The sequence below is a fragment of the Aethalodelphis obliquidens genome, unplaced genomic scaffold (assembly GCF_003676395.1).
Source record: "Aethalodelphis obliquidens isolate GAN/ISIS:26980383/991018 unplaced genomic scaffold, ASM367639v1 scaffold1, whole genome shotgun sequence".
Taxonomy (NCBI): Eukaryota; Metazoa; Chordata; class Mammalia; order Artiodactyla; family Delphinidae; genus Aethalodelphis; species Aethalodelphis obliquidens.
The window spans coordinates 89,322,488-89,338,531 of NW_020837945.1; the positions used below are offsets into that span (position 1 = coordinate 89,322,488).

Sequence of the window (16,044 nt, forward strand, 5' to 3'; positions counted from 1 at the left end):
CTCCCACCCACAGCCCCATAGATTAATAATTAGACTCTGACTAGTAAAACTCCCCATCCTGCCCTTTCCTGCCACGTAGTCCAGTGGTTCTCAACCCCACTGGAATCATCTGTGGGAGCTTTTAAATTCAACGGATGTGCAGATTCTACCTTAGACCAACTAAATACAAGTGAAGGACCCACTATGTCACAGGTTAGAATCTGGAAAGGTATTTCTGTAGGACAGAATTAATCAAAGACCCAACATCCCTGACAAAGCTGTTCTCGTTTCTTCTGGGAATAGATTGTTCAGCAGAATTTTTGTGTTGTCTTAGCCTAATTAACTATTCAAATTTTTTGGTATCTTGAATCAATTATTCAACCCTTGGGAAGAGTAAATAATCTAATAAGATTTGGAATTATGTCAATTTTTTCTTCTAACTTGTTAAGTGCCAGGGTACCTACCTGTGTGGTCTTAGGCAAATTTGGAATACGGAAAGTTTAGGGTTTTTTTTCAGTTCCCTTATTTCTTAGATCCTTATGCTATTTTTATTGCCTCCTTTTACCTTTTACTTGTTTCTTCCTCCCAAACTACTTAAAAAAAAAAAAAAAGATTTAGTTCCTATCAGCTTTGCCTTAAGAAGAAAACAATGTCAGATCTGTCATATTTCTAAGGCATCTTAAGTTATAAGTTGCACCATTAATTTACTAACAGTTTTTTTTGGGGGGGGAGGAAAAAAGAAATTAGTTACAGTTACACAATGTTGATGTTCTCACCTTTTAAAAAAGTAAATGATAATAATATATTTATTCATCTAAAAATTTTTTTTAATTGGAGTATAGTTGCTTTACAATGTTGTGTTAGTTTCTGCTGTACAACAAAGTGAATCAACTATATGTATACGTATACCCCCTCCCTCTTGAACCTCCCCCCCGCCCCACCATCCTCACCTATCTAGGTCATCACAGAGTACCTAGCTGAGCTCCCTGTGCTGTACAGCACGTTCCCACTAGCTATCTGTTTTACACATGGTAGTGTATATATGTCAATCCTAATCTCCCAATTTGTCCCACCTTCCCCTTCCCCCACTGTGTCAACATGTCTGTTCTCTACATCTGCGTGTCTATTCTTGCCCTGCTAATAGGTTCATCTATACCGTTTTTCTAGATTCCACATGTATGTGTTAATATACGATATTTGTTTTTCTCTTTCTGACTTCACTCTGTATGACAGACTCTGGGTCCATTCACATCTCTACAAATGATCCAATTTCATTCCTTTTTATGGCTGAGTAATATTCCATTTCATACATTTTTATATCACCTTTCTAGCATCACAACTTAAGTTTGAGTCTGAGCCTTTTCTCATATGCAAGTTCTCTACCATTGAAAGTTAGTGAACTGGAAACCTTTGATGGGTGGATGTTAGTACCTAAAAATAAATTTTACTTTTAATAACACTTGAAACTGCCCAAACCAACCTTTAATTTAAAAATCTCTGTGGCTTTGTATGAGAGAGTTTATTGTTTTTAATTGCATTGCTTACTTCCTGACAGGCAAATTTTGGGGTCCTTGATAGTTTTTTGTCTTTTTCTGCACAATAGTGTTTTTTTGGTATAAAGTTAATATAAAATTCAACCACATGTGATACTACCAGTGAAACTAACTCAACTGAAGTAATAATTGGATGACTAGACACCAGTGCATGTTTAAATTTTTCTTTGTGTGGGTTTGTGGTCTTGTGTATTTTTTAGTTTTAGAAAATTTGGGATCATAATATACAACTTTTAAATTCGTTTTCTCTAAACCACTTAAATAACAAAGCGAAGTGAAAATCAGAGTCAGTGATGGCAGAGTTATGTTTGACCTGACTGTTCTGCCTCTGAGCCTGATCTCAGGGTCAGTTTTCTTAAGATAACCCTCTGTCCTAGCTCCTTCCCCCTTTTCACTCACCTCATCTTTTGGCTGCCCAGAATATTATCTGTGTATATGATTCCGTGGGAAATGAGAATAGGGTGAGGAGAGTGCGGGATATAATGCTTTAGAGCTTTGATGAATGTGTAGTATGTTACTTGAGATTGCCATGTTGTAGAAGGCAACTAACAAAGTCATTCTGTGTGAAATGGATCAGTGGAATTGAGAAGATTCATTTGAAACTTTGATTTACAAATATATTCCTTATAAAAAAGTTCCAGTTGGAGGTAATCACCATTTATTTATTGTGCTTTGAATCTTGTGCTAAGCAATTTAATTTGAACTTTATCAGTGACTTTTCTTTTGCCCAGAAGTTCACTTAACAAAAACCTTTCTAAGCAGGTTAATTATGATAGCATTGTTATGTTTTTCTCTTAATTCTTGAGATGATTTCCCCCAATTCTCCAAATTTAAAAAATTCATTTGTAACTTCTGTTCCTTAGGGATACCAGGTACACACTCTTGACTTTGTTACTGACCACTAGGTTCTAGATTAGACTATATCTCTACTATAAATTTTAAGCAAATATTTTTTTGTTTGTACTTTTCTCTAGGGAAGGGGCTCATAATCCATTAGCTTTTTTTTCCTCTTGCATTTTATTTTATTTTTTTATACAGCAGGTTCTTATTAGGTATCTATTTTATACATATTAATGTATACCCGTCAATCCCAATCTCCCAATTCATCCCACCAACACCAGCCACCACCCGCTTTCCCCCCTTGGTGTCCATACGTTTGTTCTCTACATCTGTGTGTCTATTTCTGCCTTGCAAACTGGTTTGTCTATACCATTTTTCTAGATTCCACATACATGTGTTAATATACAATATTTGTTTTTCTCTTTGTGACTTAATTCACTCTGTATGACAGTCTCTAGGTCCATCCACGTCTCTACAGATGACCCAATTTAGTTCCTTTTTACGGCTGAGTAATATTCCACTGTATATATGTATCACATCTTCTTTATCCATTCGTCTGTCGATGGACATTTAGGTTGCTTCCATGACCTGGCTATTGTGAATAGTGCTGCGTTGAACATTGGGGTGCATGTGTCTTTTTGAATTATGGTTTTCTCTGGGTATATGCCCAGTAGTAGGATTGATGGGTCCAAGGGTGCTATTTTTAATTTTTTAAGGAACTTCCGTACTGTTCTCCATAGTGGCTGTATCAATTTACATTCCCACCAACAGTGCAAGAGAGTTCCCTTTCTTCCACACCCTCTCCAGCATTTGCTGTTTGTAGATTTTCTGATGACACCCATTCTAACTGGTGTGAGGTGCTACCTCATTGTAGTTTTGATTTGCATTCCTCTAATAATTTGTGATGTTGAGTATCTTTTCATGTGCCTCTTGGCTATCTGTATGTCTTCTTTGGAGAAACGTCTGTTTAGGTCTTCTGCCCTTTTTTTTTTTTTTTTTTTTTTGCGGTACGCGGGCCTCTCGGTACTGCGGCCTCTCCTGTTGCGGAACACAGGCTCTGGACGCGCAGGCCCAGCAGCCACGGCCCACGGGCCCAGCCGCTCTGCGGCATGTGGGATCCTCCCGGACCGGGGCACGAACCCGCATCCCCTGCATCGGCAGGCGGACTCTCAACCACTGCGCCACCAGGGAAGCCCCCTTCTGCCCATTTTTTGATTGGGTTGTTTGTTTTTTTAATATTGAGCTGCATGAGCTGTTTATATATTTTGGAGATTAATTCTTTGTCCATTGATTTGTTTGCAAACATTTTCTCCCATTCTGAGGGTTGTCTTTTCATCTTGTTTATAGTTTCCTTTGCTGTGCAAAAGCTTTGAAGTTTCATTAGGTCCCATTTGTTTATTTTTGTTTTTATTTCCATTACTCTAGGAGGTGGGTCAAGAAAGATCTTGCTGTGATTTACGTCAAAGAGTGTTCTTCCTGTGTTTTCCTCTTAAGAGTTTTATAGTGTCAGGTCTTACGTTTCGATCTTTAATCCATTTTGAGTTTATTTTTGTGCATCGTGTGAGGGAGTGTTCTAATTTCATTTTTTTACATGTAGCTGTCCAGTTTTCCCAGCACCACTTATTGAAGAGACTGTCTTTTCTCCATTGTATATCATTGCCTCCTTTGTCATAGATTAGTTGACCATAGGTGCATGGGATTATCTCTGGGCTTTCTGTCTTTTCCATTGATCTATATTTCTGTTTTTGTGTGAGTACCATATTGTCTTGATTACTGTAGCTTTGTAGTGTAGTCTGAAGTCAGGGCATCTGATTCCTCCAGCTCTGCTTTTTTCCCCTTAGGATTGTTTTGGCTATTTGGGGTCTTTTGTGTCTCCATACAAATTTTAAGATTTTTTGTTCTAAGTCTGTAAAAAAATGCCATTGGTACTTTGATAGGGATTGCATTGACTCAGTAGATTGCTTTGGATAGTATAGTCATTTTCACAATATTGATTCTTCCAGTCCAATCCATTAGCTTTTAAAAGAGATCTGTAAATCAAGTAAATTTGCCTTTGGAGACTGCAGGGTAGTATGTTTGAAGATCAGTCAAAATATACTGTTGTGCTGTTTTATAGGATTTTTGCATCTTAAAAAAATCCTAATTATGTATAGGTGGTAGATTTAGGATGATGTCTGCTGAGATAGCAGTGTCAGTTTCTTTACTGAAAGATTAATACTTCATTTAGTTTAGATAAAATGTTCTGAGATTCTAAAAGCAAAGCGTTTTGTTTGGAGACAGAACCAAAGCCTACAAACATTTATTTCATCACAAGAAGTAAAGCACATAGGTTTAGTTTATGTAGTACACCAAGTAGTTGTTCGCTGTACACATTTTATAATGTGACTAATCATAGAGTTTTTTTTTTTTTAATGGCAAAAGATCAACCTTTATTGGCCACTTTCTGGAAGTGATATTAAAATTATTTGTATAGCCAGGCTCTCCTAAGTATTTTAAAAAAACAAAACAAGATTCACTGTTGAGTTCCTCCTTATCATTGTGATTTATTTGTGTTGTAATTCAGTATCTACTGTGTTTTATTCTCGAATATGTGTGTACCTATTCCCACACATTTAGATACTGTATCATTTTATCAATAAATGTATCTCAAGAACTGTGTATGCTCAGGGCACTGTTCTTCTGTGGTGGGACAGCAAGATGAGCAGATTAGCCCCTGGCTTGGGGAGGTCTGATAGGGGAGGCATGGTGAGAGAATAAGGCATTTCAGAGCTGTGGTTAAGAGAGACTGGTCTTTCTCTCTCAGTGGGTAAGTAATCAAGGGAGGAAGCTGATTTGGGCTGAACCTTGAAAGAGGAGGTGGACTGGATTTGTGGGCAGAGCCACAGTAGAAGGACATTTCTGGCAGAGGAATGAGCAGTGTCATGGCAACCTAAGAGTGCAGAGAACAGAGAGGGTGATATGCTGCAGTGAGAGTACAGGAGGTTGAGCAAGTGAGATTATAAAGGCAGTTGTTAAGGATACACATGGTTTTGGTTTTTGGACAGTTTGAATCACTTTAGTACAAATAGCTTTAATATATATTCTATTGGATTATCTTAAATCACCTTAGATTTTTATAATTCCTTTGTAGAATATATAATTTTATCTTTTAAAATTCAGATACTCATTTTATAAAGCTGAAGAATTGTGATGTATGCTTTAGAAATGTACTGCACAATGGCCAGGGCATAGGTAAATGGGTCGACTAGGAAAACATTAATACAGAAACCAAAATACAGCCCTGCATATGTTTTTTAAAGTTTCCTGGGAATTCCCTGGCGGTCCAGTGGTTAGGACTCCGCGTTTCCACTGCAGGGGGCATGGCTTCTATCCTTGGTTGGGGAACTAAGATCTGCAAGCCACATGGTGTGGCTGGGGGGAAAAAAAATTCTCAGTTTTTCAGATTTTATTGTATGTGCAAATGGGCAGACCTGTTGATACACCAGTTTCCACAGATTTATTAACCCTTCAGATCCTAGAATCAGATACTTAACCCCTTCAATATTTATTAAATCACCTTTGTGGCCTTTTCCCATAAGGAGCTGTAGTCTTAATAGGAAACGCTGAATGAGTGAATGAATGAATGAGGAAAAGAAGGGAAGAGAAAATACGTTTAGAGAAAACTGAGATTAGAGACCTCTGTGAGAGTGATGAGAGAAGAACTCACCACAAAAAAGTAAGAGGAGAGAACCAGGGAGAGGAGGTAAAAGAAAGACTAGCAACTGGAATGATCTGATTTAATATTTCCCTAAGGTACATGTGTGTAAGTTTGTGTATGTTGTGTGTGTACACACAACAATAGTAGTGAAAACAAATATCCATTGAGGTACAGTGCGCAGTTCATTTGAGATTTTAAAAATTAAATATAATTAGTATTTAATATTGCAGTTAATTTGTACTCTCATTTGGCTGTGATGTCAGAGAGTCATGTATAACATGTGGTACATAACGGTATTCAAAAGAGTTGGGGGTTCCGTAGGGCAACAGTGGCACTCCCATTCATTCATTCTGTTTCTGGGAATTTGCCATGCATTTGAGCTTATTAATGTATGTTTGCTTGTGTTTGATGATACAGATTTGTGGATTATATTATCCAGTTTTAACCAAACCCCACAAAACAGACTAATAATATAAACATTCCTGCAAAGAAACTGAATATAAGAAACATGAATAAGAATAGGAAACAAGAAAATGGTAGAGCTGTTACTTAAACTATTAGAATAAGCTTTTCATCTGCCATGATATAATTATTTTAGAAGATGGCTGAAAAAATTGGAGATTCTCAAGAAAGATATTTGACAGACAGGCATACGTTCACTATTAGTACTGATGAGACTTACTCTGAGACTAAATTGTGGCTTGAGATAGTAGTTAATAATGATATAAAATCATCATGATTAAGAAGACATTTAAAAGTTTAGGACCTAGAATGTTATAAACAAGATTGTATCACCGTAAATATGCAAATAATTTATTTTTATTTTTTACTTCGGTTTTGTGTGTTTTAAAATGTATAAAATTCAGTAGCATATGTTAATTATTTATAAATAATTAGAATGAATGTATGCCAAACTACATAGCTTAGAGCTCAAAAATTCATGAAGAGTTTATAGTAAAATAATGGATGTTCATAATAAATGACCCTGAGTTAGACAGAGCCTGACAGTAATCTAGTTTTTATTTGAGCTCAATCATGATGTCTATAGGACATTTCCTCAGTAGGTGCTAGAAAATACCAACTAGCTCATAAATGTTTTGTGCCAGAAAGCCTTGGTGCTCACTTACCTGTCTTGAACCCCAAAAGGCTGGTGGAATATCGTATGTTGATATAGCTGTCTGTAATTCCAGTTATAAGTGTGTGGTGTGTTTAATAAGTATTATTTTAATTCCTAGGAATTAAAATAGGAATTATTTTAATTCCTATTATTTAATTCCTACAGCTCAACTGTCTGAAAGTTACATAGCAGCACTGAAGTTATTTAGTGTGGCCTTGGAGTTGGTAATGAGCACAAATGAGGGTTCTAGTCAATTAAAGATAAAATCAGAGAGGAGCAAATTTCAAGGGATTAAATTCTTTCTGTATTTATTCAGTGTATTTGCTTAGTTATCTTTTTAGTGTTACTGACTTAATTCACCTTTTTGGTGTACGAAGAAAAGCTCTTGCATTTCTTTGTTTGGCATCAGCTTGTACTCCTGCAGAAAAATGCACTCTACGCTTGCACACGGTGGGAGTTGCCCTGGTCAGTGTTCCGAGTCGCCACTCTGACAGCGTTGTGAAAAACCACTTGTATATTTGCAAAAAAGATTCTTGGAAAATAATGTGCTGTGACTCAGCAATTGAGAAGACTGGGTAAACTCCGTAGAATATAAATTCTGAAGAGATAAGGTTTAATAAGTTTTGATTGAAATTGTTTCAAAACCAATTAGGTATTTCTCTTTATTGTATTAAACAATATATAGCATATAAGTTTATACCATTCTTTACAGCTCCTGATGATAGATTATGAACCTGCTATACTGGGCCCTATTGCAGTAGTATTTGTATGAGTTGAGTTGAATGGGGGTGAGTGCCTCCTTTATGCAAATTCATCTCTTTTGAGTCTCATTCTGTTCATTGTGTCAACCTTTTAGGAATGTTGTAAAGATTCAGTGCCTCACGTACTACACGCTCAAAACTTGCTGCTGTTTATGACAGCAGTTGCTTAGGAGGAGAAAGATACTCACTGGTTGGGACCTTAAAGACATAAATAGTATTTCATACATGTAAAATTTGGTATGGGAAATCTTTTAAACTGGATTTGTTTTAAGACACACTGAATATTTTACTTTCCTTTTTCTTAGCATCAGCAACAGCAATTTGTGATTGGCAGTACCAGACATTCAGTTGTACATCCCCACATCAATGCACTGCCAATGGTAAGAATTCCAACTACTCTTTTTGTCAGAGCTTGTTTTAATTTCTGTTTTTATTATTCTCTTATTTTTAAGAATCTGTTAAGAATTTTGAAAGTTTTTCACAGTTTGACAAAATACATGTGTTCTCAAACTGAAGAAATGTTTTAAAAAAACGTAATTTTTAAGGTACTTAAAATAATGTTTGATTATTTGGTGTTTTTTTAAAAAAGGCAAAACCTCTAATTTGAAGATTTCTATTATCTTGGCTATGGCTATCAGAATGAAAAGTGTTACTATACAGTTAAGATCTTATATTTTAACATGTGGACTATATTTTGTGAATAAAATTTTCTCATTAAACTTAACTTAGAGTGGCAGTAATGGCTCTTGTGTTTTTGTCCATCATCTTACTAAAATAATCATATTGGATTTCTCCTAATATTTATAGTTAATGGGCAGTTAAATGGCTAAAATACTACCTGTCTTTAGTTAGTGGATAATTTTCAGGAGAACCATTCTTATTTATTTAACAAGGTCATTTAGAATCCTTTCTCTGTGGAATGAAAATGTCCACTATGTTATAGAGCAGCAAGACCACTGGACTCTGTGGGAATTGGGAGTTGCTCTCTGCTGCATATGTCTTGGATGACTTTTGGCAAGTACTTTTGTAAAATTTGGTGATAGAATTGGACTAAATTTCTAATGTTTATTCTAGCTCTAGGCTAAGTGATCTCATCACTGTTCATTAGAATTCAGAATGGTTTTTTACCTTACAAAAAGTAATTCCTTATATAAATGGTATGGCCCTGTATTTGGGGCATCAATAAATAGCAGGAGAATGAGTTTTTATTTTTTTTGTTTTTTTAAAGAATTAATTGCTTAACAACAGTGTTTTCTATAGTGCATTATCAAAAATTTTAATTATTTTTACTTAAATTTTTATTTTAAATATTAAATCAGGGAGCTATAGAAGCTAAGGTTTATAGAATTTGGTGGGAAATTATAGATACATCAGTCTAAAATAAAAAGTAGTAAAAATTAACTAGAACCAGGATGAGTGAGTGAGATGGGAAAGTTATCTGTGAAAATATTCCTAGGAAATGATTCATTTTAAAGATGAACTTGTCAGTATTTCAATAAGATTTCCTCTGCCTAAACTATCTTCTGAATTCTTACTGCTGAAAAGAAAACGACCTCTCCCCCTCTCCAGCCTCCTTTTCTTCTCCCTTCCTCCTTCCCCCCAGTAGTTAATGGGGAATGTTGGGGAAAATAAGGATTTTTGTTCTGGCTTTACCTAGCACGAAGGATGACACCGTTCTTCATTAATATATGAAAATACTTGCTGGGTTCTTTATGGTACCTGGGTGACCATTAACCATCATTAAATCTTTTGTTTCTTCTGGAGCACTACACTTCCTCACGTAAGCAGCTCATCTTAGGCATTTTGAGTATCTGGCTTTTTTGAAGTTCACGTTTGAAACCTGTGCATTTTTCTTGGTTGTTGGAGTCTTAGCTATTTGTGGCACGTTTCCCCTGAGAAGTGAGTTGCACAGGCCTGTTGGGTGTCTGAGAGCCACGTGCCATGCCACTGGCTCTCTCTTCTAAGTGCCTGTCCTCAGGTGACTTTGTAATATGCCACTCACATAGCCTGCATGTCGTTTTGTTTTGTTTCAGGAGCAGCTTGTAGACTGTATTTTAAATCAGATTATCTCAAACACATTTGCCATCACAAATGTTTATGTTAGTGTTAATTCTGTATACGTGTTAGAGTGAAAGATGAAGAAGGTCAAGATTACACAAATTTGCTTATAGTCTAGCTGTGGACATCAAAGCCATTTCTACACATTTGTAATTTGTGCTAGTAAGTTTATAGATACTGGGTTCAAAATGGTGGTTTTCCCATGAGCCTGAGCAATGTAGTAGTGTTCGGGGTTAAATCTGTGCTGTGTCCTATCTCACGTGTTTTTCTCTGGAAATGCCATAAAGGAATGCTTTGTGAAAAGTCACCTCTGCCACCCCCCCACCCCCCACTTCAACTTTGTTTTTCATATAAGAACCATGAATATTCTTTTTTTTGCCTCACTCTTCATTTGCCTAAGTGCAAGTTATTTTAACTCTCATAGCACCTTAAGTCACCATGATTTACAGCTACTTTTCAGTATAAATGTTTCATGCTACTTTCTGTAATTATCTTATTGCATTAATAGAACCCAGTGACCAGTAGGTATATATTATTATTCAGTGTGAAAAATTTTAGATGTACACTAGAGAGAATGGCATGATGAACTCTCACCCAGCTGCAGCATCACCAGCTTTGCTTCCTGTAACCACTTTGCTCCCATGTTGTTATGCCTCTTTCTTCCCCACCCCCACCCCCATTTATTTTGGAGCCAGTACATATGTCACATGATTACATTAATAAATATTTCAGTAGGTATCGATGGAAGATGTGGGCTTTTTTTTTTTTTTTTTTTTTTTTTTTTTGGCGGTACGCGGGCCTCTCACTGTTGTGGCCTCTCCCGTTGCGGAGCACAGGCTCCGGACGCACAGGCTCAGCGGCCATGGCTCACAGGCCCAGCCGCTCCGCGGCATGTGGGACCTTCCCAGACCGGGGCACGAACCCGCGTCCCCCGCATCAGCAGGCGGACTCTCAACCACTGCGCCACCAGGGAAGCCCGATGTGGGCTTTTTAAAAGTATATACTATAGTACCATTATCCCACTTTAAAAATTGACAGTAATTTTTTTATTTGAAAAGGCATTTAAATATACTTTAAAAAATTATAGTAAAAAACACATAATGTAAAATTTACCATGTTAACCATTAAGTGTACAGTTAGTACACTTAAGTGTAGTGTTAACTATATTCACATTGTTGTACAACAGATCTCTAAAAACTTTTTATCTTGCAAAACTCTTTACTCTTTGAACAAAATCTCCTATTTCTTCCTCTCCTTAGCCGCTGTCAACAATCACTTTACATTTTGTTTTCATGAGTTTGACGTCTTTAAGTATCTTATATAAGTGGAATTATACTGTATTTGTCTTTTGTGACTGGCTTATTTAACTTAGAGTAATGTTCTCTAGGTTTGTCTGTGTTGTATCTTATGACAGGATTTTCTGCTTTTTAAAAGGTGGAATTTTTGTACATATATATCATTTTCTTTATTCATCTATCAATGAACATTTGGGTTACTTCCAACTTTGGCTGTGGTGACAAATGCTGCAGTGAACATGAAAGTGCAAATATCTCTTTAAGATCCTGCTTTCAATTCTTTTGGATAAATATCTAGAAGTGAGATTGCTGGGTCATATGATAATTCTAGTTTTAATTTTTTGAGGAAGCTCCATACGCTTTTCCAAAGTGGCTGCACCATTTTACATTCCCAACACTAATGCACAGGGTTCTGATTTCTCTACATTCTTGCCAGTACCTGTTATTTTCTGTGAGAGTTTTTGGCTGTTGTGAGGGTTGGTTTGTTTCATTTTGGGGTAGTGAGCACTCTAATAATGGGTGTGAGGTGATGACAGTAATTTCTTAATATCACCATATATCCTTTTAGTTTGAGCTTTTACAGATTGACAACAAAGTCCACACATTACATTTGGTTGCTACGTACAGCTTATGCTTTACCTCTTTATTATATTTTCCTTTTTATTTGTCTTGCAGGGTTTCCTCGTTCTGTATTTTGTTAATTGCATCCCTGTAGTAAAATGCCTCTCTTTCCCTTGAATTTTTTAATTTAAAAGATTAATCTAATTCAGGTTTTTTTTTTTTTTTTTTGCATTATTTTGGGGTGGGAGTAGGATGGCAGAATATTTTTTAGGTGGTACTAAGTAATTCCATGAAGAGGCATATAATATTTGCTTGTCTCTGTTTGTGATATTAGGTGACCATTGATGATCATTGCCTAGATCATCTCTCATTATTTATTATCTGTAATATTTCTATAAAGAGAAACTTCCTTCATCAGATATTTGGTTACTCTGTGGCACAGTTTGCACCGGAAAGGCATACCAAATTCTTGATTCTTCCCTTTATTTACCAATTTTCTACATCTGTAACTCTATTTCTGTTTCGAAGATAAGTTTATTTTCCAATTTTCAAAGTGCTAAGTTGTTTCCTAGAATGCTGGTAAAAGTAGACCAACAAAGACTTTTTAAAAAGTGTCTCTGTGAGCTTGGGGATTTAAATATTTGATATGTTATTGCATTGTAGTTTTTATTCTTATTCTTAGGATACTCAGATTGTCTTGGCCAAAGGAGCCTTTTTAAATTGACTTCTGAATGTTTTTGACACAACTCTAGTAGTCTCTGCTAGCGTCCTTGCTTTTTGACATAACAAGATGTTCCTGAGCTCATCTTGCACATGTTCTTCCTTAGTCCCCAAATCAGCTGTCTCTCCAGAAAGTCCAGTTCCTTTTAGTGAAAGCAGTATGTAGAGCCACAGTCTAGTGCTAAGGGTATTCGTTGTTTCTGGATGTCTGGTATGTCTGTGATATATCTGATAAAAATGTTGGATTTTAATTTTTCAAACTTAAATTCTTTGATTTCAATATTTCCGTCCTTTCTCATGCTGAAAAATCTTTTTCTAATGGTATTTATATAAACTTGTTTCTTTTGTATATTTATATTATGTATAATGTTATATATATTTAACATAAATGTATAAAACAATATATTATTTAAAGGTATAAAATATAGAATATGTAAGATGTAAATATGTAAATATATAAAATAAATATGAAATTATTGTACATAATATAATTTGTATCTTTATAAATATATTTTTATATATTTAAACCAGTACCACCAATATGATTCCTGAAAACTGCTTTTTCTTTGGCCCATGACCCACTGGGGGTTTACATTCACAGTATTTTGAAGTACTCAAAGTAAATCCACTTGTATGAGTTTTCTACCAACTTAGTACAGAATCAGGTCCATTTGTTTCATTGTATTTTTAATTTTTAGGATTTTAAAATATTGATTTAATCTTATAATTTTATAGAAAACATTGATATTACTTCAAAGTGAAGTATGTACTTAGTTTCTTCTTCCCCTTATAGGTAACCAAGTTTAACTAGGTTGCTACTTTTAAAAATAAGCAAACCTATGTGTATATATATACACTGAACATTTTGGAGATCACCTTATAGTAGTGTATAGAGTTAGTCCTCATTCTTTTTAATAGCTGTGGAGTAGTCCATTACATAGATGTAGCTTAGCTGTTTCACGAATGGCAGTTTTAGGTATGAGCATAAATGTTCATGTAATTTTGAGGCAGTTTGCCAAATTCTTTTCTGTAGGTTTTATGCCATCTTATATTTTTTCCAGTAATGTATGAGGGTGTCTGTTTTCCCACTTGTAAACAGTGTATAGTCAGAACTTTTTGGATATATACATATTTAATCTGATAGTTGAGAAATGGTGTCTCGATGTAGCTCTGATTTGCATCTTATGTGTTTTAGAACAATTTGTATGTTTTTTTTCTTTGAACTGTTCCAAAGGTAGATTCTCATTTTCAAGAAATGTCTATCAACTTTGTTGACCAATCCCTTTAGGCCTCCTCTTTTCTCTTGTTCTAATTCTACAGTTATCCCACAGCTTCTAAAACTTAATTTGGTTTAACAACAAGATTTTCCTGCTAAGAATAGAACCTCGCTGACCAGTTGTTTGAGGTTTGATTTCCGTGGAATCAGACCCTCGATTATAACCATTTTATTTGAAAGCTGAACCCAGGAAGTTCCTGTGGGGAAATGAGAAAAGGAAGATAAGGAGGCCAGTACAAGATGCCTTTGAGTAAGTTAATATGTTAGACTGTTGGGACTCACATCTTGTGGGGACCTCTGGGAGCCAGTATGTAGAACATGCCTCTCAGCTCTTGCACTCATGGGTCAAGAAAGTTGGGGTACTTTGTCCACCAACTCTATTCCTTATTGGTTGAGTTATGCTTTGGGAAGGGCAGGGCATCAGCTCCTTAGAACTTCCCCTCTGACCTAACTGTGGCCAGAGATGACCTTCAGGTGTTTGCAGTAAGAAGCTGCCTAGTTCCTAAGGAAAACTGAGTGATCAGGGGTTATGGGCTGGACACTGCCAGCCTCTGTTGCATCGATGAATATTCTAGTCTACTGGCAACTATATTTCTCAGTGTAAATTAGTAAATCATTCTTCTCATTCATAAATTGCTCTAGTGTATTTTGTTAACATCTGTTCTCCTAGAACTTGATTATCCCAAGAGAACAGATAAAAGTAAATTATGGCTTGCCAGACTGAGGATAAGACCCCAGAGTTGTAACCCTACCAAGAGGTAACTCCCAGGAAGCAGTGTGGTGCGTATTGAGGAGCTAGTGATCTGTTCCCTTTTACTCTCCACTTCTCAAGCGTGTCATCTGTAAAATAAATTGTTTTGTTCACTGTAGAGAAGTTCATTGTCATTATTTATCATCTGTCTTTCACTGTCCTGTACTTTTGAAGTGGTATTACTAAATGTGAAGCATGAATGGCACTGCCATATAGACAAGACTGTGTGAAGTCTTTATTTTATTTTGGTTGAGAATTTATGCCTCTGGAGAACTAATTTTCAAGTCAGTAGTAAGAGGGTTACATTGAAGCTCTCTTAGTTTTGGGGATTTCTTTTTTTTTTTTTTCCTTTTAATGGATGGAGCTGAAAATAGCTACAGGCTGAATTTCTTTCAGAGGGGTCTATGCCTTTGCTTATGTCTGAGCAAGTATACCTTTGAAAATGTATGGTTTATTTTCTATTAAAAACAAAACAAATGTAAGCTGAAAAGAGCAGAGCACATGCACATTGGAGTTGTAGTTAACTGAATGCCTTCATCTTTACCATTGGATGTTTGTTGTGTGATGTGAGGCTGATACAACTGTCTAAAATGGAACCTGAGTGACTGTGGTTTCATTTGGAAGGCAAAGAAGGTGTGGATTCTTTCATGGATTTAATCCTTAAATTAAATGTGATAGTAGAACTTGTTATGGTGAGTTGATGTTGCTATTTAAAAATTGATCTTCATGCTTCAGATAACTTGGTGTCTGTTCTACAAGTTCTTAATATAGGCACCATGCAACCAGAAATAAAATGTACCTCTCTTTTTGTCTCAGGGAACCCAAAATAAAGTGAGCAAGGACTTCCACCTACATAGAGGGATGAATATTTAATGGAACAATGTTAAAACAAGAGGTGTCCTGTCATTGATTATTTTCTTGCTTTATTTTTTTTAAGTTTTTGCAACTTCTCACACTGACCTCACTTTGTTAAATTCAGTCTTAATAGGGTCTGACACATTTAAGATTGAGCTGCCTTGTCTCATATTAGCAGTGTAGCCAAATTTGAAACTACAGGCCATATTTCATAGGTGTATTGAAGCCATTTGGGGTCGTCTTCTCCTTGCTTTCTTTCATCAATCCATCCATCTTCCCAGGGGATAGTATTGCTTTTTAAAAAAATTTGAGTTTTAAGTTTTTGCTCCAAAGAAAAACTAACATACTGAAGTTTGGTGTGTAAAAGACAGGAGTTTCCAAATTTAACTGTTTGTTTGCTTCTTCATGTTCTGTCCTTTTCTGTAAGCCAGTTAATTTCAGTCATATCTTTTGATTTTTCTCTTGGTTCTTTTTAACAGAGTTCCTTCATAATGCCTATTTTTTTCTCCTACACTATGATTACTATTCCCTCCTGTAAGGAGGATCTTTTTTTTTAAAAATGCTAACGTTCTTATTTTTAT

The 16,044-nt window shown here is 35.8% G+C and overlaps 1 protein-coding gene across 6 annotated transcripts in view; it reads left to right on the top strand.

Moving 5' to 3' along the window:
• Positions 1 to 16,044, top strand: part of TBL1XR1 (TBL1X/Y related 1) — a 189,520-nt gene that overhangs the window by 89,716 nt on the left and 83,760 nt on the right. For all 6 annotated transcript variants that reach the window (XM_027111536.1, XM_027111520.1, XM_027111563.1 and 3 more), the window contains exon 2: positions 8,253 to 8,327. The gene's annotated coding sequence lies outside the window, so the exon portion shown is untranslated. The remainder of the gene's footprint in view (positions 1 to 8,252; positions 8,328 to 16,044) is intronic.